The sequence below is a fragment of the Crocuta crocuta genome, unplaced genomic scaffold (genome assembly GCF_008692635.1).
Source record: "Crocuta crocuta isolate KB4526 unplaced genomic scaffold, BGI_CrCroc_1.0 scaffold343, whole genome shotgun sequence".
NCBI classification, from domain to species: domain Eukaryota; kingdom Metazoa; phylum Chordata; class Mammalia; order Carnivora; family Hyaenidae; genus Crocuta; species Crocuta crocuta.
In genome coordinates, this window is record NW_027532679.1 from 4,820,105 (window position 1) to 4,844,053 (window position 23,949).

Sequence of the window (23,949 nt, forward strand, 5' to 3'; positions counted from 1 at the left end):
GGTGGGTGGGATAGTCCATCCCAGGGCTATTGGGCCCCAGACAAAGAGCAGGACAATAGCTCTAATTTGTTCTTTTTAATTCTGAGACAAGCCTCCTACAATCCAGGCTGGAAGGACATGACGGCATCAGGAATTTATGTCAATCACCCTTTTTTAAGGCTGATTTTTCATAGCTACTTTTGCCTATGTCTTAATTTTTATTATGTTTTGTAAAGATGACTAGAGAGGAAAATAAGGTATGATTTAACTCAACAGCTACATATCGAGCACCTACCATTTTCTCCACTACACCAGTCTTTCCCATGGACACAATGGAGTAGAATCCACAGGTGCTTTTGAGGAACTTCAAGTCCCAGTCTAAGGAATTTTAACTTCATCTTAGAAGGTAGAGACAATAGGGAGCCATGGAACACTCTGAAAGCAGTGAAGTGTCACTGTGAGATCTGTGCCGGGGGCCAGGCAGGGAACAGACGTTTCTACAGGAGAAGATTGAACAGTTCAAGGACTTGGCCCTCTTATTAAATACTAAAGGGCTATGAGGTTAATCACCTGCAGCAGAGCAGACCTCTTCACCCTGCATTTTATCCCAGCCCTGTTTCTTGGCTGCTGTTTGGAGCATCTCAGTATGAGGGACACAGGGGTGGGAGCCAGGAGCCTCCTTGGGGAAACAAGCATGATCCAGCAGTTTCTACATTGCTCAAGACGGATTCTTGCCCCCAAAGGGTCACAATGCCTTTCTTCTGAAGGGAGTAGGAGATGAGACTGCCTCAGTGTGGCTCAGATTCAGCCTTGGCAGCACTTGAGAGCATTTTGGAAAGTTCGGACCAGGTTTTGTTTTGTTTTGTTCTGTTCACAGGCCCTTAGAGTGAAATGCAGAAATTGCCTCTCTGGGCCAAGGTCCCCTCTCACTCCTCGGCTCCCACAAGCTGCCAAGGGCCTTTCCTGGGCCACAGCCATGGCCCACCCCGCATCAGTGTGATGTCTTCTTTCCAAAGCTGAGCCTACCTACCACAGAGGGACCAGCACTCACCAGGCCAGCTCCAGGCAAAGGTGCAGGGTGACTGGAGGCTGTGAATGAACACTGCCGCATTGATACCTGTTATTTATTGACAGGTTCCCACAGAGCGGTGCCAAGTTAAACACATGTTACCTGTCATCCAATGGTCAGAACAACCTAATGAAGTAGGTACAATTATTTTCTCTGTTTCATAAATAAACTGAGGCACAGAATGCAAGTTGCCCAGTCACTTAGCTAGAATTTGGCAGCACCTGGATTCAAACCTGGTTCCGATGCCAAAGCCGAGGCTCTTCGGACCCCAGCCTCCCATTTCTCAGCATCTACGTGGGGCAGCTGCTCTTTTCTCTGCCTGCCAGGTACCCACTACCTAAAATACAGGCACCTGTATTTTCTCAAGTAGACATCCAGCTCTTCCAATGGGTGGCTTCTTTTTCAGGAGAGTATCTCCTCTACCATGAACTAACTCTATCATGGTGGAAAGAGTCCTTTCCTCCGTTTGAGCCTCAGTTTGCTCATTAGCAAAAGGGGGATGTCCTACCTTTTTTATAGAATCATTGAGGGAATTAAATCAGCTCACGGGCCCCCCAGTATCTTGTGATGGGCACATTAGTGGAAGGTCTTACAATGATGCAGAAATGACTCACACAGCCAGAGGCTCGAGCCCTGCCTAGTGGGGCAGTAAGCACCCAGGAGGTCTCCACAAATAGACTCAAGCAACAGGTGTCTGTGCTGGGAGCAGCTCCGTACCTGCCAACTCCACTGGCAAAACTTGCTCTTGGCTCTTCCCACAGAGAGAGGTCACATTCCACGGCCCGGCAGCCCGGCACGAGGAAACAGCCCTGCCCAGCCACACGGGAAAGTGAACATTCAAGGGCTCTGTTTGTTTATAAAGGTTTACAAGCCTCCAAGTTCTCTTGTTTGTTGCCAAGGCGAGAAGACAGGGGAAGAGGGAGATGGGGCCCAAGGTGAGCATGGAGACTCTCCTTGTTCTGAACTGTTAAACAGAAGTACTAGCTTTCCCTACAGGCTGGCTGGTGGCCTGCTGTGTTTGTAGATCAGACTTGGGTCCGACTGAAAAGGAGCCTGGAGGCAACATTCCAGAGCTCTTGTCACATCTGCTACAGTAGTTCCTAGAACTGTTATAACAAAGTATCACAAATTGGGTGGCTTAGAGCAGTAGCAATTTATTTTGCACAGCTCTGGATTCTAGAAGTCCAAAATCAAGGTGGCAGCAAAGCCACGTTCCCTCTGAACTCTATAAGAGAAAGGTCCTCCTTGGTGTCTTCAGGTTCTCACAGCCCCAAAGATACCTTAACTTGTGAGGTCATACCTTCAAACTCTGCCTCCTCCTTTACCTGGCTTTCTCCCTGTGTCTTCACACCATCTTCCATCTATGAGCATCTGTGTTCAAATTTCCCCTTCTTACAAGGACACAAGTCATTCTGGATTAGGGCTCCCCTAAGGGCCTCATATTTACTTGGTTACTTCCATAAAGGTTCCAAGTTAAGATCGCATCCTGAGGTACTGGGGATTAATATCTTTTACAGGGACACAATTCAACCATAATGCCTGCTGTCCTCACTCTGTATCTGGTATGAAAAATAAAATAAAATAAAAATAGTTCAAAGATCTGGCTTTGAGTCCCAGTTCTGCACATAATTGGCTTCTTGGTTTTGATGAATGATTTTGAACATGGTTCCTCATCTTGCCGACTTGGGGAAAAGATTAAGTGAGATCACAGAAATCACTAACTTTATTGTTTGAAATGACCTCTGAGATCATCCGATGTTTCCCAAAATGCTCACAAAAGTATTGACCCTACAAAGTCATTTTAGGATAACAATGGGGAATGGTGCTATGAGTGCCTCTCAAGAGATTCTCAGTATGTATTAGCAGGACAAAGCCCCGGAGAAGTCCTGAGGTAAAACAAAACAAAACAAAACAAAACAAAACAAAATGTTTTTGTCCCAGCATCTCCCAAACTCATTTCACCATGGAACCCTGTCATTTGGGTAATCCCGGGTAACACACTCCTGACGCTGATCCACACTTGGGAAATACTCATTGTTAATTCTTCTAGTTCATTAGAAAACCAGCAGTTAGGGGTCCCTGGGTGGCTCAGTCAGTAAGACTCTTGATCTCGGCTCAAGTCACGATTTCACACTTCATGGGATCAAGCCCTGCATGGGGCTCTGAGCTGTCAGCATGGAGCCTGCTTGGGATTCTCTCTCTCCCTCTCTCTTTCTGCCCCTCTTCCACTCATATGCATATGCTCTCTTGTTCTCTCTCTTTCTCAAAAAAAATTGAATAAACTTAAAAAAAGAAAAGAAAATCAGAAGTTAGACTTCAGTCACCTCCAACATAAACTATGTGTTCCCAAATCTTCATCTCATGCTCAGCTTTGAGGGGTACCCAAAGTGAGACAGATCTTTGTTCCTCAGAATAAAAATGGCTTTACTGCTATTTCAAAACTTTTTAAAATTTACTTTTAATAACTATGTACTTATTATTGAATTTTCCAATAATACGGGAAAGAATAAGGAAGGTAAGTAAAACTTATTTTAGACCTTCCCACCCCAAATAACCAGCTAACATGAGATCTTTATTACTTCTACCGCCTTTAGATTGCACACAGAGGTGATGGGTCTCAGGAGCAGGGATTGGAGCTGGACCCAGAACCAGTGAGGTCAGAAGCACGTCCTCATGTTAGTTCCTGCTCAAATTTCATGCAAGTCCCTTGGCCTCCTTGTGTGTCAGCATCCCCTTGCCCCTTTAGGGAAAAATGCATCAATAGCAGAGCCCAAAGACTGGTAATACCAATGGCTGTCATTTATTGCATGCCCACTTGGTGCACACAATATTATATTACATGTTATTGCATCCAAGAAATTAACTTAATCTTTATATCTACCCAAGGAGGCAGGGAAGACCACTGAGGCTTTGAGAGTGACTTGCTTAAGGCTTACAGCTTTTAGCGGCAACAAGGTTAGAGTTTGAACGCTGGAGTTCTCCGCATACGCATGACTCTATAACTTCATACACCACATGTTATAGATATCAGGAACGTTTTCTGGTGTCTCAGTTCCTGTTAGAAGCCCTTGTTATGTTTGGGATAATTTCAACCCAAATAAATAAATTCAGGTAAAATGCGTCCCATTTCTCCAAGGTAGAACCTAGAAAAATCAAATAAAATTCCAGCCTTTCCTGCAACATGGATGAAGGCACATGTCTCAGGTTCTGCCAATCAGAGACAGTCCTGTAAACTTCAATTCTGAAGAGAGCAACTCAAGGAAAGGGACTTCTCAAGAGATCTATTTTGCTGGCAAGAATGCTGGCAATGGGTCTGACTTCTGGAGTGACAGTGTTTGCATGGTTGAGATGTGGCACACTGGCAGTAGTGTGTCCTTCGAGGCCTGATGTGACAGCAGCAGGTACAGTGGTCCTCATCAAGACAGCTCTTTGGAGTGTTATAGTCAATGTTCCTGGAAGCAGAGCCAAGCCTGGCTGTCCACTCCTGACTATTTGGCGATCTCCTCATATCCTTTGATAACCAGCTTCTCTGCCCAGTTAGCCAGAGTCCACTTCTGTTGCTTGTGACCAGAAACCCCGACTGATCTGTGCTGTATCAGTGTGAGGTATACCTCTCAATACACAGAACTCTAGGGGCACCTGGGTGGCTCAGTCGGTTAAGCGTCCGACTTCGGCTCAGGTCATGATCCCACAGTTTGTGGGTTCGAGCCCCACATCAGGCTCTGTGCTGACAGCTAGTTCAGAGCCTGGAGCCTGTCTTCAGATCCTGTGACTCCTCTCTTTCTGACCCTCCCCTGCTCATTCTGTCTCTATCTCTCTCAAAAATAAATAAAACATTTAAAAAAAATTTAAAAAAAAAAATACACAGAACTCTAGTGCCTTATGTGTCTACAGAGTAATGAACAGAGCCAGTCACTTTCTGACAGATTTGATTAAAGTACACAAAACAAATTCATTTTGATCCCAAAGGGAGCTTTTGGGCAAAGTCGTACAAATTGGTTTCCGCTGTCCCAATCCTAGTCTCCATCAATGGTGAACTCTCCAGCTCACATTGTATCTTGCTCCCAGAGTCTAGGTGTCAGAAGCCACAGGATACTCAGTTTGCCTGAATGAGTCTTCTGAAAGAAGTGTGATTGAAATCACATTTGTCTTTGGGGCGCCTGAGTGGCTCAGACGACTAAGCATCGGACTTCGGGTCACATCATGATCTTGCGGTTCGTGGGTTTGAGTCCCGCGTCAGGCTCTGTTCCTACAGACAGCTCAGAGCCTGGAGCCTGTTTCAGATTCCGTGTCTCTGTTTCTCTTTGATCCTCCCCTGCTCACACTGTCTCTCTCTTTCTCTCTCAGAAATAAAAATATTTTTTAAAAAAAGAAACCGTATTTGTCCTTTAACTCAATAGTTCTCAAGCCTTACGTTCTCATAAAGTTAGAGATTAGAGCAGTGATTCTTTACACTCTTAATAATAGTGAGGACCCCGGGGCATTTGGGTGGTTTAGTTGGTTAAGTGTCCAACTACAGCTCAGGTCGTGATCTCACAGTTTGTGAGTTCAACCCCCCGTGTCGAATGCTGCACTGACATCATGGAGCCTGCTTAAGAGTCTCTCTCTCCCTCTCTCTGTCTGTCCCTCCCCTGTTCACGTGCTCTCTCTCGCAAAGATGAATACATAAACATTAAAAAAACACACACACACGCAAGTAATATTACCACAAGATATTTAGCAGATAGTGATTAAAAAAAACAAACAGAGGACCCAAATAACTTTTGTCTATGTAGGTTATGTCTAGCCATACCTACTATATTCTAAATTAAATCTTAAAAATTTAAATTATTTATTTATAAATTCATATTAAAAAATAATGAAAACATTACCTGTTAACATAAATACACACTTTTGGGAAATAACTATATTTTCTAAACTACAACAAAAAAGTAGGAAGACTGACATTGACATTTCTGCAAATCTCCTTAATTGTCTAACTTAATAGATGACAGCTGGATTTGCCCATTTCCTTCTGCTTAGTCTGTTACGTGTCCTGTGCCATGCAGCCTCTAGAAAATTGCACCATACACTTATGAAAGAATGAGAATGGGAGAGAAAATATCATTTTAACATTATTATGAAAATAGTTTTGACCTTGTAAACCTCTTGAAAAGATCTCAGGAATCCCCAGGGGATGCAGACTACAGTTTGAGGACCACTACTCTAATCACTAAACTTTTTCATACCTTACATCCCCAGCTTTTCATACCTTACATCCCTAGGTTCTAAATCCAGGATGTAACTGATTCATATGACAGGTCACTTTTACAGCCTAACAATGTGGTCCCATCCTTCAGAAGTATTTTATTCACTGGTCCACAATCTTTATCTCTCTCTTTCTCTCTTTTTTTTTTTTTAGTTGATTTATTTATCTTGGGAGAGAGAGAGCATGTAAGGGGCAGATAGAGAGAGGGAGAGACAATCCCAATCAGGCTTCATGGTGTCAGTGTAGGGCCCGATGCAGAGATGGAACCCACAAACCGTGAGACCATGACCTGAGCTGAAATCCAGACACTTAACCAACTGAGCCACGCTGGTGCCCCCACAATGCTTCTGTATTGAGGTATAATTGATTATTAAAGCTCTGCTCAAGAAGTCAGGAAGCCTGCTCCTGTGGCTGCCTGGCTCGGACAGGTCAGTTGTTCCCTCTCTGGGGCTTAGTTCTACACTTGCTGAATAGATACTTGTTTGCTTCATCAGACCACTTAAAGATCAAACTGGGTAGTAAATGTCAAAATGCTTTGAACACATCTATGTAATAGAATACTGCACAATTTTTTAAAACGTATTATTTGGGATGCTTAGGGTTGCCAATAATATGACTCAAACAAGCTTGAATTGTTAACTCATTGAACTGAAAGTCTAGAAGTGGCATGAGCCTCAGGGATGGTTTGATCCAGAGGTTTCTGATGGAGTCTGGGCTCTGACTCATGTTTTCCACCATACTCTCAACTCTGCTTTGTACAGCTTCAGTGTCAGCTAGAACGCCTCCTGTTAGTAATAATGGCCACCGAGCTTCTAGTCCCACCTTCTTATGTTACACCACCTGAGGTAAAAGAAAACACCAAACACTTCTATGAAAGAGAGGGAAACTTTCTATCTCCTAAGTCTTCAGCAAATGTCTCCCTTGGGTCCAAATGGGGAGAAGTGCCCAAATGGGGAACCAATTGCCAAAGTCTGGGTAATAAGATAGGCTGATTGGCACAGTCTAATCAATGTTCATTCTGGAGCTTGGGCTAGGATGACTCACCTAAGCCACTTGGCCTAGAAATTCTACACTCTGTTAAGAATGAGAAGGTAGGAATGATTGTTTGGAAGGTAATCAATAAATGTACAATACAACATCACAGATCTGCATTTATTAACTTAGGGAGATGATCACAAAATACTATACAATAAAAAATTAAAGACTATGTCCCCATAGTCTTTAATCCCATCATCCCATCTTTAAAACCATCATCCCCATCTTACAAAATAAATATGTATGTGTATATGTGTGTGCATGTGTATACATACTATGTATATATATGGAGTGGGGTGTATATATGCTTAGCGGTAATGACTGAAGGATGGAATTATGAGTAACTATGCACTTCTGTTTATTAGTTTGTTTTTCATTATCTAGCTTTTATATAATAGAAAGCAAAATTGCAGTACAGGAAAAAGTCTAAGATCCTATAAAGATGTGAAGTACAACCACTGACCATCCCATTTTCCACTCCTAACAGTCTTCCATCCTGGGACCTCAGGTTGAACTCAGCTACCAAGAGGGATGTCACCTGATGGAGCCCTGGGCAAAGGGCAGAACCAGCCTCAAGAAACTTCTCTTATCTGTGTACATTTTGCTTCAACACCCCTAAAGAATCACAAAACCAGGATCTCTTGCTCAGAATAGAAAGCAGTCTATTTTCATTCATATGCAATTCTAATTTTCACTGGATCTTCCCCCTCTCCCTCCCTCTCCCCAAGCCCTCCATCAGCTCCCATGACCTCATCATGATATTTAGAATAATAGTCTTTTCCCACAGGTCATCAGCTTCTAAAATAAATATATTTCCATCAACGGAAGCTGCAGAGTCACTGAAATTATTATACCTCAGTTCAGAGTCACAAGCTCATTAGAGACTGATTATTGTGCTTTTCCAAAAAGAATGGCAGCAGCGGAAGAAGCCGGATGATTCTTTTTTATGTAACTAGGGAAAGAGATGCATAGGCAGATTAATGCCTAAAGCAGCCTTTGGAAGAAGTAACAAGATAGCCAATAGGTAAGAAAATAAGGGAACAACAACAACAAGAAAAACCCCATTAATGTCTTGGTAAAACAAGCAGTTAGTGGCCTCTGGATTGCCCTGGAAGGCACCAACAGCAGTGAGGCAGCTTGGTCAAAAGGAAAAAAATTCAACCTTCCACCATCTCCTTCTTCCTCTTCCTGGCAGCCATTACTAATCCATCCCAGAATCCTTTCCCAGCAAGCCCAGATGTGCCCAAGAACCAGCACCATGCTCCAAGCAGCCGCTCTCCACTTATCAATGAACATATGAAGCTATCTGTCATCCCTGGGCTAACGATTCCTAAAATGTCCATAAAATTCTGACACTCTGATTTCCTTTAGCTGACCCAGGCCTACTTCATTCGCTAGATGCTCCTATCTGGCATTTAATAATCAGCCATAACTTTATTAACATCATTCACAAAACAATTAATAGTTACTTACTGTGTGCTTATCATTGAGAAGACACTGAAACAATGGTGGCATGTCTGACTTTAGATGTCAGAAGGACTGTCATGTGCAAGAGACAGGCAGTGTATTCTGTGTGACCCCAGGAGATGGGATTCGGGCCACTGGGAGCAAGTTACAGGAAGATTAATGGTGGCGTTTGTAAGGCCATGGGTTGACCTATAAGAGCATTTCTCTATCTCTGGAGATATTTCAGGCAAGGTGGGCTCAGCCCTGCCCCAGGGAGGCTGTGGAGCACAGATCACAAGGCTAAACCCCTACAAGGGCCAGGTAGGTAATATAATTATGTGAGGACCCAGTATAATAAATGCAGGGCATAGTGAGGTTAATAATGACCAAAGAGCACATGTCTGGTCTGACGGGGGGAAGCCACCAGGCTGCACCACAGGCTGTCTTGTGGGCCTCCTAGGACTGGGTTGTCCCTGCCCTCCAAGTGTCTGATAATTTTTTTGTATGAGTCTCCGTCTTGTTGTTTCCCCAGTAGGCAATTAGCAGTGTCTATCACAGATGCATGACAATGAGAAGATGGTATCAGTGGCACAACAAGATGCCATGGGAACAGGGAGCAAAGAGAGAAGTAAGGTTGGTGGGGGCCTCCTGGAGGATATGGCATTAGCTCTGGACTCTGAAGGAGGCTGGAGTCCAACATGCAGAGGTAAAAAGGAAGGGCTCTCCAGGCAAGAAAATAGCATGAACGAAGGCACGGGGGTAAGAGGATATTGGACCAGAGAGAACATGAAGAAGGAAAGCTGGAGACATGAGTCCCAGGTGCTGGGAGCCGCACTGGCCTCACTGGATGACAGTCACAGTGAGGAGATGGCAGTGTTTGCACAGCTCCTTTCATGAGAAACAAAAACTGGTATCTCCTGCTACTACTGGCTCCTGTTGGAAATGAGCCTGCTGTATTGACCAGGCCTCACACTATTCCAGATCAGACCGATATTCCCCACACAGATTCCTCATAAGGAAAAGCATATTCCTGCCTCTTCAAAAGAGATTTTAGATGAAAACACTGCGGATGATTGGCAAAAGGCTGTTCCTATGGGCCTTGCAGATCCAAGACTTAGATAATAAAGGGGGTTAAGAACACAAGAGTTACAATTGAGCCTGGCCCTGAGACAAAGAGCCTAATTTAGAGTTAACGAACAGATAAGGGCAGAACTTAAGTTAATACTTACACCTTTTCTAACTGGTGATGTATGACAGTCCTTCCCTAAGGCCTACTTTCTACAAACACCCTCCCTTACACTGGCGGCTGGGATGACGATAGATAAGAGTAGCTAAAACATAACCCAAAAACAAAGGTCGACACATTTAGGGGCTCCATGGTGTTTACACATTCAGGATCAAGTCAAAAACGTTTCCACAAACACTTGTTTCTGCTTGGAGCACCGACCCCCAAGGCATCTTGTGATCAGTATTCGGAGTGACTTATTCTGGCCTTGAATATACTGATTGCACCCTGTGATGGAACCCATTGTAGGAACTTCTTTTGTGATTATGGGAGCAAACATTGTGTTTCCTGAAAGACCTGTTTTTCTTAATACTTCTCCTTAAACAAACAAGCTATTGACCCCTGCTCACAAAGAACTAATTTCACCCTTTTTATGCTAAAAACATTGTCTTGTATGCTAAAGATAACTTCCTTCCCCATGGGATAAACGTCTAAATCACCTACCTCAATCACTATTGATAAAGGTTATGCAGGAGTCTTCTACAAATCCATGTTCCGGGAAATTCTTACATATCAAAGAAGTTTGTCATGAGAAATCATTGTCTGACGCAAATGCCACTTCTGTGCCGTCCCCCAAGCACTTAATTATAAAATAAAATTGAGCCCCAGTCAGAGCGGAGATGCCTGCCTGGTGACCAGAAAGATTCTCGTCCCTCGCTCGCCAACACCGTCCATCCTTCAGGGACCCCTGGACCTGCTGGAGCCGGCCTCCGGCACCCAGGCAGATCACAGAAGTGCTCAAATGCTTTGCCAGGAAACTTGGGCTTTAGGATGCAGTTTAGGGGCCTTTACATTTGTCCCCACTCTTCGGTTTTCCCGTAGCAACCCTCCTGGTCTCTTATCTCGCTCCTATTCATGCCTCCCCTGGAAGTGGATGGGAAGTAGGCACATCTCGTCTGATCATTGGGTTTGGGAGGGGAATGGTACAGGTGGCTCAGTGCCTGTGGACCTGCCTGTGGTGGCCTGCCCCCACCACGGTTTCAGAGGCAAAGGTCTTCTCCACGAAGAGGCACATGGTGGTCCACCTACAGCCAGATGGTTCGGACTAATCTGGGGATGGAAGTACTAGAAAGGCTATTGGTCAGTACAGCTCAAAGTTACATTCTCCAAACAGCCTCATCAAGAAGAAAGGCGAGTTTTTGACCCTCACTTGTCTGATTCCTCAGATGGTCCAGAACTCAGGCTTGCAATGAAGTTGAGGACAAAATATGACTAACCCTCTCAAGCCCCAAAAGCAAACCCCTTCCCAGATCTACCAAATCTCAGAGGTTGAAACCCAAGCATCTTTTGAAAAGGTTTCCAAAAACGTTTCAGATATATAACCCTGGTTAAAAACTCCTGACCTAAGTACTGGGGAGCCATTGAAGGTTTGTGAGCAGGAGACACATGGCAGAGATTGAGAGTTGCCTACCCAGGTATCATATCTCTTATCATCCTTGTTAACAAAACCTCGAATTTTATTTAGAGTACAAATGTGCCCCCCAAAAGGACTACATTTCCCAGGCTTCCTTTAAGATAGATATGGCCACGTGACTATATGTGTCACTAGCCAATGTGTACTAGCCAATGAAACAAAGGCAGAAATATTGTGGTGACAGCTTCTGGGAAACTTTCATGAAAGATGGCTGACATGAACGAGTGAGTCATAGGTTTCACCTCTTTTTCTAAACTTATGCCTCAAATACGGATGTGATGGCTAGAGCTCTAGCTGCCATCTTGGGCCTTGGGTACAATGGCCATACCAATAGCCTAACACCTAAATGCTTGAAGAAATCTGAGTCTGGATTGCCATGGAGGCATCATACCAAGAAAGAAATAAAGTCCTATCTTGTTCAAGCCTCTGTTAGTTTTAGTTTTCTCTCGCCTTCTGCTGAACTTAATCCTAATCAGTACTGAAGGAATATGAACCTGAACATATTTTAATCACATCACTCCCGAGTATATTTAAATTAATCAATCAATAAATTAAAGACCTATAATGTGCCAGGTCCCAGGGATAAAATGAGGGACAAAGCTGACTACGTCTTGTTCTCTTATTGATTTCTATCTATTGGAGGATGTCGATGATAATTAAGTAAATAAATAAAAATTACAAACTGTAAGAAGGACAATAAAGGAAACAAACACGGTACTGAAATAAGAAATGGGGGAGGGGGCAGAGATCCAAAGACCTATGGTAGATGTGATAGTCAGAGAAGCCTCTCTGAGGAGGTAATATTTAAACAGAGGCCTGAAGAATGAAAAGGAACCAGCCTTGTGAACTTAGGGCGGAGACTGGCAGATAGAGGAAATGGTGTATGCAAAGGCCCTGAGGCATATGCAAAGAGCCCGGCCTGAAAAAGAAATTGAAAGCAGACCAGGGTAGCCTGGCCAACAATGGAGCAAAGACAATGATTCTCACAGCAACTGTTATGACGCATTGACAAGAAGGACAAATCTACTTGAACATGTTCCCTGCAAGGCCTCATTTTAACATTTTACATCGTATGTGAAATAACTTTCTGAGTATAATGGATATCTCTGTGAAGCCAAATGGCATGGGTTCATGGCCAAAAGGAAGGGGCAAACAAGCTTTCATATATTGCGGAGCTGAGGGTTTGTAGTGGAAAAACAGATGGCTTTCCTGTTGGGAAATAAACTTTCAAGGAGAAAAGAATATGTCCTTTGTGTTTCTTCATGAGCCCACAAAGCTCTGCTTTCTTAGCCAAACACTCTACACCCCAGGAAACTCCAGATCCCAAATATTAGCATCTTTTAGGAATTTCCACTGGAAGGACGTGCTCAGTGACAGTTTTTTAAGAGGGATGCAAAATTTAAAAAGAAGAAGAAGAAGAAGAAGAAGAAGAAGAAGAAAGTGGTACAGTGCTCATTAGAAGGAAGAACAGTCAAAGAATCAAAGTTTCCTAGCAGTTTCTCCATATCAACTTGCTAATATGACCTCATCAAGTTGCTAATTGACCTCAAGCTGAGAACTAAATGAAGGTTACTTTTAAAAGCAAACTGAAGCTCCCAAGGCATTGGGCCTCAACCCAGTGAAGCTGGGAGCACTGGGGCCTTCACTTCAACTGTAAACACTGGACCTGTCTCCAAAGATTTGAATGAAGCAAGTCATGGATAGGACCCAGACATCTGCCTTTTCAACAGCCACCAGGTGTTTCTCCATCACTGAGAAATACCACCCTCCTCGGGCTGGACGAATGGGCAGTTAGGGAAGAGGGGAGCAGAGTCAGAAGAAAGTCAGAGGTTCTGAGACTCCTCAGAAGTCTGCACAATTATAAGCTGTATTCATATTGGGCTGGGATCACACCTGGCTCAAAACCTCAGGCTCCTCACTTCCCCTCAGCCCTCCCTGTGATCTCTGCCAAAACCCTTAACCACTTGCATAGCTTCCTGGCAAAACCCCAGCCCTAAATTAACCCCACTTCCTGCCACTCCAAGCAGCTCACTGTGACTAGAAAAGAAGACAGACAAGGCTGACCAGTCTTACTTTAACTTTTGAGCCACAAACCTCCAATCCCCACTGATCATCCAACTAAGGTCAATGCAAGGGACACCACTGCTTTTCTCCTATTCAGAGACCTTGCTGACACCTTTTTTGCTGTGTGTTCCTATATGATGAGCCTTTCCTTCTTTGCTGGGCCATTCCCTAGGCCTGTAGCCTCATTGCAATATCTTCCATCACCCTGGCACCTGCTTCCACCTCCAGCAGCCGCCATCTTTCCTGTCTCCCCTAGGGCAAACCACCCAAAAAAGTTGTCTCTACTTGTCACCTTCCATCCCTGCCCATGCATCATACTTGTCATCCTCTTCAACCGGTCTTCCAGCTCTCCATTCTGTAGAAACATCTCTCCCAAAAGTGTCTAGACACCTCCATGTCACCAACCCAATGGGTTGCCAGTCCCTAGCTCACACTAGCAAGTGTTCCTTGAACCACCAGCAGCATTTGGCACAGGTGACCACCTCTCCTTTTATTTTCACTAGGCATCAGAGCCCCCACCCTCCCCTGGGGTTTCTATCAGTGGATAGAAACTCTGCACCTCTTTCTCTATTTCTTTTACTGATGCATCCTTCTGGTCTCAGTCTTAGAAGACCTCTAGGGGCTCTGCTTTGTGCCCTCTTCTCTCCACCTTCTCTCCTCACCCCCTGGGTGATCTACCCCAGCCCTGTGTCTTTAAATACCATCCATATGCTAACTCCCAATCTTGTGTCTCCTGCTCCAGCATTTCCTTAGAATTTCAGACTTGGATTATCTAACTTCTCACTCAACACCGCCTCTTAATGCCTTTTAGGCATTTCAAATTTAAAATGTCCAAAGCAGAATTCTTGATCTCCTTCCCTGACTTTCATTTAAAAAAAAAAAATTGTTCCTTCTTGCTGTGCTTTCTTGTAGCCCAAATGGCACCCCACTCACCCAGGTTCTCAAGCTAAAAACATGTCATCCTGGACACATCTCCTTCCCTTGTGTTCCACATGCAATATACCAGCAAGTCCTGTTGGCTCCAATGGCAAGACATAGCCCAGACCTGATGGCTTTCAGTACCTCCACCCCTCCCCTGAACAACAGCAGGAGCCTCAACTCCTCTCTCTGCCTCCACCTGTGCCCAGGCCCCCAGGGCCTGTTCACACAACAGCCAGAAGGGTATCCTCCAGCATTGAGTCAGATTGTGTCATTTCCTTGACCAAAGCCTTCCAACCTTTTCTCATCACATTTGGAATAAAACCCAGGGGCATCTGGGTGGCTCAGTCAGTTAACTATCCGACTTCAGCTCAGGTCATAATCTCACAGTTTATGGGTTTGAGCCCCACATCGGGCTCTGTGCTGGCAGCTCAAAGCCTGGAGCCTGCTTCGGATTCTGTGTCTCCCTCTCTCTCTACCCCTCCCCCACTGACTCTAAAATAAATAAACATTTAAAAAAAAATTTTAAATCCAAACTCTTAGCAGGAACAACTAGCCCACACGCAAGGCCCAACCTGCCTCATTATCCTCCTTGTTTTCCACAATCCTTGATTCCTCAACTCCAGCACTCAGCCCTTCTTTCAGTTATTCAGACAGCCCCCTTATTCCCATTGCAGAGGCTTTGCCCTGCCAGGGCCCCCTGGTGGAAAGCCTTTCCCCTCGGCTTTTCCACAGCTCACCGCTGCATTTCTTCATGTTTCAGCACATGTTCCTGCCACAGAGCACCTTCTCCCCACCCTATGCTCTTCTCCTTCACCTTGCTTTCGTTTTCTTCATAACACCTACAATGTGGTAGGTGGTAAGCTGAAGAGTGGCCCCCAAAAGTACACAGCCTCAACGCTAGAGCCTGTGAATACATCCCCTTGTAGGGCAAAAGGGACTTTGCAGGTGGGATTGAGAATCTTGAAATGCTGAAATTATCCCGGATTATCCCAGGGGGCCCCAATGTAATCACAAGGGTCCTTATAAGAGGGAGGCAGAAGGGTCGGCGTCAGAGAAAGAGGTATGATGGCAGACTCAGGAGTCTGAGTGAAAGTGGAAGGAATAAGCCAAGGAATTAGAGCAGCCACTAGAAGCTGGAAAAGGTGAGGACACAGGGTCTCCCCTAGAGCCTGTCCCGGGAACACACTTCTGCCAATACCTTGATTTTAACCCAGTAACGCCCATATCAGATTTCTGACCTCCAGAACTATAAGACAATAAATTTATGTTTTTTTAAGCCATCAAATATGCGGTAATTTGTTGCAACAGCAACAGGAAACTAATACACCAGCTGAAGTTATATTGCATGTTGTTTAAGTGCATGTTTCTCCCCACAGAGTATAGACTCCATGAGAACAGGGACTTAGCTTGCTCTGTGTAGTACTCCCAGCACCCGGAAGTCTCAGCCAGCATCCATGATATTTACTGAATGAATGCACAGTCACTTCAAACTAGTCTTTCTTTTTTTCAGTGATGAAGGAGGAAGAAGGAAGCTTGGAATTAGAAGCCACTAGGGCACTCCAAGGTCCCCAACTGTACTGAAAGCACACAATCAAGTCATACAGGCTTGGAGTTCATGCAGGTATCTTTTTCATCTCTGGGATTAGATAACTCCATAACCTTTCTGTCCCCTGCTCTTGTCCCCTGCTCTTGTCTGTCCCCTGCTCATTAAATCCCTTTGATGCAATTCCAACCACGCATGTTACAGTCACTACTTCTGTCACCATCAGCATCCATGTATGATTGCAGGTGGCAGTTATGGTTAAGTTAGTAACTATGAGGGGTGCCTGGGTGGCTCAGTCGGTTAAGCATCTGACTTCAGCTCAGGTCATGATCTCACGGTTTGTGAATTTGAGCCCTGCACCAGGCTCTATGCTGACAGCTCAGAGCCTGGAACCTGCCTTGGATTCTGTGTCTCCCTCTCTAACTCCTCTCTGCTCATGCTCTGTCTGTCTCTCTCTCTCTCTCTCAAAAAATGAACATACTTAAAAAAAATTTTTTTAATGAGGTGGTTTTGGTAACACCCAAGAATATTAACATCAAATGCTCTGGTTTTCTTTCTTCACTACTGTTTTCACCCCTAGAATAAGAGGAGACACATCCAGAAGCATTTAAGAGAAATTGGTTCCAGCTCTGTGTTAAGAAGTTTTCTACCACTTGCAATGTATTTCTTGCTTGTGAGGTTCATTGATGGCATTTAGTTCCTCCACTGATATGTCTGAGAGACAGATGGGTGAATAACATTGTAATTCACCATGTGGAGAATCATTGACAATAACTGCACTGCACATATCATATCATAGCCATCAAGGACTCTTTGCGAGTTATGAAAAACTCTACTCAAAGTGTCTACCCCCAGAATGGGATGTATTGGCTCCCATAAATGATAGGTCCTGCAGGACCGCTAACTTCAGGCATAGTATCACAGCCCTCAGAACTTGGTCCCTCTTCAGCCCTTGGCTCTCCTCCCCTTCATGATTTCTCCATTCTCAAGTTCATCATGATGTCAAGAGGGTTATCCTTTCCTGGCACATATTTTTCCTGCTTCAAACCCAATGGAAAAGAGAGCCATGCTTCTTGCTCAACAGATCTCTTTGGCCAGAAGTAAGTCACGTGCCCACCCTAGCCAACCACTGCAGCCAGAAGGGTGAGAGGTTACACCTGAATCCCACAGGCTCATCCGTGAAGCCATGGATGAAATCAACATCATTTTACTCAAAACACATGAGTTAGGAGTGGACTTTTATCAGGAGTTCTTAGAAGAAACTCGGGTATAATAACCAAAAGAAGGGAGAATAGAAGCTTGCCAACAAAACAAAGACCTTCTATAAACATCTCAGACCCATTTTCCATTGGGTTATTCAGTTTCTGCTAGGTTCCCTCAAGAACAGGGGGCTCACTACCTTGTGAAGGTGACCTACTCCACTTTTAGTGCTAAACTTTTAGAAAAATCATCCCTGTATCAGGTCACATGTACTTTCCACAGGCTATCTGACCTCATTCCTGCAACAACATAGAAGGAACAAATCCAGGCACATTACAGCCCTGTAGATACTCAAAGACAATTTTCATAACACTCTCAAGCTTCCATTCTACAGGCAAAACATCCCGGTTCCATCAACTGTTCTAATGCCATTTCACCCTCCTCCTTGTGAGCTCTGACTTATCAACACCCCTCTTGAATAAGAGCAAAGCCATCACATCTATCCTGACACTACAGAGTGGAATCATAGCTCACGTAGGAAGTGAGCAAACCCTGAGTGCCACCTAAATTACCCTTGAAAAGAGGTGTCACTTTGGAGAACAGCATTATCACCTCTCAAGAAATCCAACACCTACAGTTTTCCACCAATGCTAGAACAGATCATGTTCTTTGGTCACAAATCAATTGCTTGCTCTTTAATATGTGGTATTTGTACTTTGTGCCTATATAGAAGAGAGTCAGAGTTAGCACAGGGAAGTATTCATGCTTTGAGAGACACAAAGGAGATGAAACTAGCAAAGTGAATATAACAAATCCTAGCTCTTACTCAACTGAGGCACACGTACTCATTGAATGGTAGGGCAGGCAAACTTCTACACAATTTAAGTTTCTGCCTCTCATATTCTTGCTCTGTATCTTTTCTGCCTTCTCCTTTTTTCCCTCCCTTTGTCTATAATTGTACTGCACCATCAAGAGTACATAGACTTGAAATTGGACTTCACTAGATTTCCATTAATAAAATCTGAAATTATTAGCCACATCATATTTTTAGCAGTCATTTTATATTTATATTAGCTCAGATCAGACTTACTGTCAATCAAACTTTCAGGATTTACAATCTTTTAGCAGAAGGACAATTATCAGTTCACACCTTCCTAATCTGTTTATGTAATTGAAATTCTTGAAATCTCAATACTGTACCTTAACATTTAATCCTATTCATCCTCATATTGTGGATTTTACCCATGATTCTTACCTATGATGATTTGGGGATCCCAATTCCATCACACCGCACATTTGGTACCCTTCCTGGGTTAATATCAGGGACAGATATGATGGACTCTTGTTCAACCCAAATGTGACTAGAAGCCTTGACCGAATGGGGGGACGGCTGAGTGCAAAGCCCTTAGCCAAACCAGCAATGTCTTCGTTCATCCGCGCCAGGTATGATGGCTCACACGGCAAAAAAAAAAATGAACCATCCTTGTCACATATCTCATCTCCTCCAAAAAGGATGCTACCAAAGTTTTGCTGAAGCCAAGCTCACTGTGATCGTCAGTCCCCAGAGCCACCAGTCTCATCACACCTCTAAAACCAGCTGGGACATATCTGGTGAGAACCAGGCTGAATCACAGCAACCGCTCTTTAATCCAATTGCTCATCACTGTCTTTGCAAAAACGCGTTCTAGAATGTTGCAGCCAACTGCCAACAAGTGGAGCCTATCGTCTCTTTTTCATTAAACTCCATTAAAAAAAAAAAAATCAGTGGTCCAAAGTTCCATTCGAGAGGAAAACCAGGACTATGAGAGCTTGGATTTGTTCTAGGAGAAAACGAAAAAGGCCAAAGCCGGAGCTGAAGGAAGTACAATATCATCTAGTCTGCAGACTGTACTGTTGTTCCCAAGGATCCCCAGCAAGAGGATTAGACGTCTTCATCCTTGACATGTGACTTTTCAGTGCCCTCCCATGCGAGGAGTACACTTCCCTGCCCCGTTAACATTAGGCTTGGTCGTAAGGCTTACTTTGGACGATGGGATGTGAGCAGACATGACACAGGTCTTGTTCAAGCAGAAGTTTTAAGAGCCACTGTGTAACTTAGCGTGTGCCTCCTCCACGGCCACTCTTCCACCCCGGCCCCCTGCGACGTACATCCTCACCTCAATCAGGCCCGTCATAAGGGGCAGGGGTGCCTCCAAGACTATCCCTTTTAAAACAGACTCGGTCTTGAGTCCCGCCTTCCTCAGGTCCCCTTTGTTCATTTCTGCCAGTATAATTACTTCATCGGGGCTCATGGGATGCTGGAAGGAAATTGATGTAGATCAAGCACCAGTCGTGGATAAGTGGATTTTGTATTTACCAGCAAGGAGCTTCCTGGAATGGGCCAGGAGATGGGGTTATTTTGATCCAGGCAGGCGGCAAATCACAGCAGAGACATCTGCCCACCCCTCCTACTGTCAGGCTGCCCTGTGAGATGTTCTTAGTCTCTGCAGTCTCGCTGCTGCTCCTGAAGAATGTCACCCTAACTCTGAGATGTTGCAACAGAGCCAGGTTCTGTGACTCGCTTGCATAATGTCCACGGACTCCCCTCCTCTTTGCACTTTTCTTCTGCCCAGAGTTAAAGAACCCAGAAGTAGAAGGAATTCATTTCTAGAGCTCACCTGGCCCAGTGCCCTCCTCGTATAGCAAGATTGAGGCACAGTGTCGCTGAATGACATGCCCAAAGTGAGCTATTAGGGGCAGTAGGCTAAGCTCATGGGCCCCATGTCCAGGATGCTTTCTGTTCCATAATGAAGTGTCAACAACAGCATGGGGCTGGAAACCAGCTACTTCTGCACAAACTTCTATGATATCAGTAACATCGGGGAATTTAGAAACATACATATGCATGTTCTTTTTAAAATTACAAAGAGAATCATACTTGTGTTTCTGCAACTTGTTTTTGTTTTGTTTTTCACGTACTACTGTTTTAAATGCCTTCCTTCCATCATAATTACAGCTAGATGTAACTCCTTGTAAATTCCTGGTCTCCCTGCTTCAGTTCTTGCCTTCTCATCATCCCTGCAGAACGCAGCAGTCCGACTCATCTTTTTAGAATGTAAATCAGATCCTATTACCTCCGGGCTTAAAAATCTTCAGTGGCCTCCCATTACTCTTAAAACAAAGGCTAAACTGCCCAATCTGATCCCTGTGGCCTTAGGTGACCCTGCTCCTCACTCCCTTCCAGACCTCGCCTCGCAGCCCCGCAGGCATTTTGTAGTTCCTTAAAGGCACTGGGCTCTTGTCCCCAACCTTGGGGCCTTCTAGAATGTTCTTCCATTTCATTGAAATACCCTCCTTCATGCACATATATGTACACATGCATATACATGCATGCATGCTCACATTTGCACATGCATTCACACACACGCATACACACCCTTCATCTAGTCTTAAAACTCATCTAAAAAAAAAAAAAACAACTCAGCTCAAATGTCACTTCCTCCTTTTCCTGCCCACCCCTCCACTTCCAGCCTGCTCAGGACTATACCAGATCCATTACTACTCATCCTTGTAGCAGCATCTCTTTTCCTTTCAGTCTTTATCCAGGTGTATAATCTATATATAAATATTTGCATAATTATCTGAGGAATATATAATATATATATTCTCCCTGGTGACGTGGAAAGGTCCATGGGAGGGAGAGGGGGTCAAAGCCAGCTTTGTACATCATTGTATCCTCCACACTTAACTCAGTACCTAACAAATAGTAGACCCTCCATTAATATTTATGGACTGAATGAATAAATGGAAATGTCAAAGTAGAGGCTTGTGCAAGTTGTAACGGAAATATTGTTGCCAGAAAAGATGTGTCTGCATCCTGGAATCAAGAAGGCAAGTACAAATTGCAGGCCTCTGATGCAAGTTTGATAGAAATATCACCTTCTTTATGTTTTTAAAATCAGTTTATTTCCTCCTCCAAGCCCTCAATCTGCCAGGCTGGAGATGAAGGGGTAACAGAGTGCAGCACGCCTAGCCCCTCAATTCCCAATGTGAATAAAAACAGTTCGATGCTGTGATGCTCTGGAAACAGAGAAAGGGTCTGTAGCATTCCGTTTGTCATGGAAACCACTGAGGTCTTCAAGGTGCACCCCTTCAGTGACTCCCTGATACGAGGCGGCCCCGCTTGATCTCCACACCCTGTGTGGGGCACAGGACCCCGCCGCCACCCAGCTCTCTAGTCCCAGGCTCCTGCCTTTCTGGGCACATCAGGTTATCCTCCACACGAGGTGTCTCCATCTCCTTAGGGAGCTGCCGCAGAAAGACATACGGGTCCACGCGGCCCAAAGGGTGTTTACACCAAACACAGAGTACCGTTCTCCGAGAATGTGCCTAGGAGATGTGTCCCCTGCTCACTGCCCATCTGCCCCTGTCGCAGACCTCTCTTCCCTGTCTATCCCCAGGAGACTCATTCATCACTTCCCTTTTCTTCTCCCCAAAAGACACCTCATGGTATCTCTTCCTGAGATGCAGAGGAGCTGTGGGCTATAGGCTGCTTCTGTTGACAGGAAGCCCTGAAGCAACAAGCCCAAAGGGCCAAACTACCTGCTTAAAATGAAGAGGAAGAAGAGAATTAAGGAAGCTCAAAAACAAATTAATGTTCCAATAAATCATCTTGCCTCACAAATCACTTTGATGACTTACACACCCCCACTTCCTGCCTCAGCCTGAGCCAACTGTCATTTGCAAGAAGGTTCTGCTCACTGGGGCTGGGACCTTGGGTGGAAGTGGAAAGGTGGGGCAGGGCAAGGGAGGCAGTAAGGTTCTGAGGAAAGGGAGAGATTTGAAATTTTTTATGGTTTTTATTTATTTTTGAGAGTCAGAGAGAGACAGCGTGAAAAGGGGAGGGTCAGAGGGAGAGGGAGACACAGAATCCGCAGGCAGGCTCCAGGCTCTGAGCTGTCAGCACAGAGCCCGACGCAGGACTCGAACCCACAAACCGTGAGATCATGACCTGAGCTGAAGTCGGACGCTTAACCGACTGAGCCACCCAGGCGCCCCTGGAAAGGGAGAGATTTGAAGAGGAACTGGGAAGGTACTAAAAAGGCTGAGAGACAGGAGGTGGGGCATCTGGTGGCACATTTCCAGAGGCCACATTAGGAGACTGCCCCCCAGAGACCGTCACAATCCCACTCCTCCCCCTTTGTACTGCTTTAAAACACTCTTCTGCCACCTTTGTGATAGAACTGTTTTTACCTCCATGCAAGTTCAACTGGGTTTACTCTGGGGAAGGCAAGAACGGTACTCTTCCTAAGGGTGAGTGGTGAGTGGTGGGTGGTGGGTGGAACTAGCCCTCCCAGTATTGGACGATGAGGTGGAACAGACCACGGGCCAGCTCCTTCACAAGCAATCAACCAGAAGGATCTTCTCACCCCATGGAATAGCACAGAAGGCCCCTGCCGACCTGAAATGCACCACATGGGGAGAGATTCTTCCCAATAAGCTATGGCCTCTGAGCAATTAGAAGACAAGCCAAGGGGTGGACTGTGAGACCATGCTCTGAAGATGAAAGGGTTAGTCAGACACACGGGGGCCTGGGTGTCCACATCCAGAAAGCTTTCAGCTAAGCTCTGCTGTTCTCTCTGGCAGCTCCCAGCCCTACTAGGAAGGTCTGCCCAGCTCCCAATCTGGCACCAGCCCTTGGGCAAACCACAAGAGGCTGGGATGACTTATGTCCTAAGCTGATCTGTGGCAGCCACTCAGTTGGCTCTTGCCTCCAAGGCAGAAATTCCTCCCCCAGTTCATTGGCACTGGTGTTTGCCAAGGGGCTGGGAAGGGGCATGCCCTGGCTTTCTGCAGGCCCCTGACTGGCATCTGAGCCCAAGCTCAGGCTTTGGTCAATGGAGCCGCTGATTTCAAGGGACCTCAAGCTCAGTCCAAGACATTATCTGAGGTAGAGTATCTCCTTACTACTGGCCTTTCGGGCTGGAAATCTCCCATTAGGATCCTGATGGTGATGAGTGAGGTGATTCCAAGAGACTCACCTCACCTTGTCCTACACAGAGATAAGAACCCAGAAGACTAAATACCAATGCCTATGTCAGTCCTCAGTAAATGCTCAGAGTGTATGAATAACTAAGGAGAATGCATGGCTTCATATCGATAAATGGTAATGATCTGGGTGCCTAAGTGCCTCCATCAGTTCAGCATCTGACTCTTGATTTCAGCTCAGATGATGATCTCACATTTCATGGGTTCAAGTCCCAAGTCGGGCTCCATGCTGATGGTGCAGAGGCTGCTTAGGATTCTTTCTCTGCCTCTCTCATTCTCTCTCTCAAAATAAATAAATAATTTTTTAAAAAATGGTAATGATCTACAGTGTTCCAGAACTATTTTCTGTGCTGTGGGGGCTACAAAAGTAGTTGTGGATACTGCCTAGGTGAAGAAACCAAGCTCCTGCAATAAGCGATGTTCGTTCAATAAACATTTACCTAGCACCTACTCTGGTTGCTGTGCTGGGATATCTGTGACCAAGAAGATGTGGCCCCTGCCTCCCCAGAGCTCACACTCTCATGAAAATAACATCAAAATGAAACAAGTAATTTACGATAAAGTGTAATGTGTTTTTCCAAGCGCTGTAAAGTGCTGTAAAATGCAAAAAGAAGGATGTTTCATTGGAACATTCTATTCAAGAAAAGACTGACAGGCGGAGACAGAAGGAAGGGACGGGAAGACAGTGGCCATGTCACAAAGACTTGGAGCACATGCC

The 23,949-nt window shown here is 44.9% G+C and overlaps 1 long non-coding RNA gene across 1 annotated transcript in view; it reads right to left on the reverse strand.

Annotated features, from left to right (window-relative positions):
* Positions 1 to 18,754, reverse strand: part of LOC144245338 (uncharacterized) — a 64,327-nt gene extending 45,573 nt beyond the window's left edge. The window contains exon 1 of the long non-coding RNA XR_013339229.1: positions 18,460 to 18,754. This is a non-coding gene — a long non-coding RNA (uncharacterized LOC144245338). The remainder of the gene's footprint in view (positions 1 to 18,459) is intronic.
* Between the last annotated feature and the right edge of the window lie 5,195 nt (positions 18,755 to 23,949).